This window comes from Buceros rhinoceros, unplaced genomic scaffold (assembly GCF_000710305.1).
Source record: "Buceros rhinoceros silvestris isolate BGI_N320 unplaced genomic scaffold, ASM71030v1 scaffold25893, whole genome shotgun sequence".
Lineage (NCBI taxonomy): Eukaryota > Metazoa > Chordata > Aves > Bucerotiformes > Bucerotidae > Buceros > Buceros rhinoceros.
Genome location: NW_010402273.1, coordinates 47,047 through 48,998, shown reverse-complemented (window position 1 = coordinate 48,998; position 1,952 = coordinate 47,047).

Here is a 1,952-nt window from a genome sequence, read left to right as displayed (position 1 = left end):
AGTCTGTTTCCCATAATGCTGGGTTTTTCAGCAGACTTTCTCCTGGAGCGTTGGTTATCATGTACTTGCTCTCACCAGTGCTGGAAGTTAGTCTTGGAACTATACAGACCAGTTGAGTCTGAAGGATATGACTGTTCAGGCTACCTGTCTCGGAAGGGATTTGCTATCTTTAAGAGCAGTTAAGCTGCCAGGAACCTTGGACATACTTTTAACGATGGCAGAAACCTCAGTCAAAGCCAGTTTCCTATTGCTTACATAGAGCATTCCAACATGCCAAGCCTCGGGACTGAATCGCTGTTCAGAGCTTAGGATTTTCAGCACCTTCAAGTAAAAAAGACCTGTTACGTGGAGATTTGCAAACCCTCGTCTTTCTCCTGTAGGAGAAACAGAGGGGGTTTGTCCATTTTCCTGTAGTCAAGATAGTAATCTTGGCTGTCCTTTAAACAGCAATTGTCTAAGCAAAGCTGGTGCACTCATGACACTGTATGAAGGGAAGGAGTGACTCAAACTCTTTTTTCAGTGCTGTATTAGAATGACATGTTCTATTTAAAGACATAAGGGTCTTAGTTAATTTTAATTCATTAAGTTGGAGCAACCAGATCAAGATAAATTGTGTAATTCTGGACAGCAAGTGTTGGTTGTTTTTGGCACTACCCAACCACAGTGAATCCTCTGAAAACACAGTGGTGAAAATGCGGTGGCTCTTCCAAATCCTTTTAAAAAAAATATCTGAAGAATAGTTATTTTTATTTTGTTGGAGAGACTCTGCACATCATAAAAAGGTAACTTACAATTGGTTTCGCAGTGCTATTTCCTTGTAGGTGCCAGCTAGCAGATTTGTTCTTGTGGCAGAAATAAGACGTCACCCTCTCTACACATGCAGACATGGCTCAAAGCAGGACCGCAATGTTGCGGGGACAGTCACTGGTGCTGTCCTGTTCTGCTGTTAGTGCAACCTGCTCCCTTGGGGATGGCCAATCAAGAGCAGCTGCCTTACCTCCATATCTTCTGTGGTGAGCTGCTCGGGGTGTGGAGCGTGTCAGAAGTGTGACTGATGTGTTGAGCCTCCTTGGGAGGATGCCTGTCAAACGATTGTCATGCTGCCTCCTGCCAAGCCATGGTGGAAGTGCTGCCGTAAGCTCAGGGGAGAGCCTATTGTTGCTCCTCAGAGCCAGAAAGGAGCCTTTGTGGTAAGACGAAGCAGTTGGTGGGAGAAGGCGTCAGCTTGCAGACAAGTGGGTGAATGATACACTAATAATGATACCACTGAAGGATTAAGAATTCTCTTTGGTTTACTGCTCGCGAGTGTTTTACAGCGGAGGGAGGTGATGCTCTCGTACTCAGTACTTCATGTAGGGCCTTGCTGGGTGTGCTTATGTGTGTCTTGTTCAGCATCACGTTTTGTCCCCTAAGAACACCTGACTGACTTGTTCTTGCTTAGCTGTGGGTCTAATCTGAAGCATGAGTATTAAAAAAAGACACCAGTACCATATCTGCAACTTCTTTACCATCATATTTACTCTGATTAGAAGTTTTCTCACCTGGCATCTCTGGGTCTGCCTGGATGGATCTCCTGTGTTACTGGAAAGGATTGCAAAAGGCAGTTGGGTGCCTCTGGTCAGCCCCAGACTGCCTGGACAAGCAATCACAGATGAACTCACCCTAAATTCCAGGGAAATCTTATGTGCAAGAACCTAATTTGTCTCTAAATGCTCTTGGCTTTAGTAAACTCCTTTGCAAACCACCCACGTGTCTTGATAATCTGTTTATAGCCCACATCTGAGCTCTCATTTCCTCGCAAGGGGACAGTTGTTTTTTGTTTTGTTTCCAGAATCTGCACTGATGGTCGGGTTAGGAAATTCTGCACTTCCAAAAGCAACGTCTTATTGCTATGCTGGCTATCGATTCTTATCTCTTCTGGGTGTCGTAAAGTTTTTTTCTTACTGGGTGGC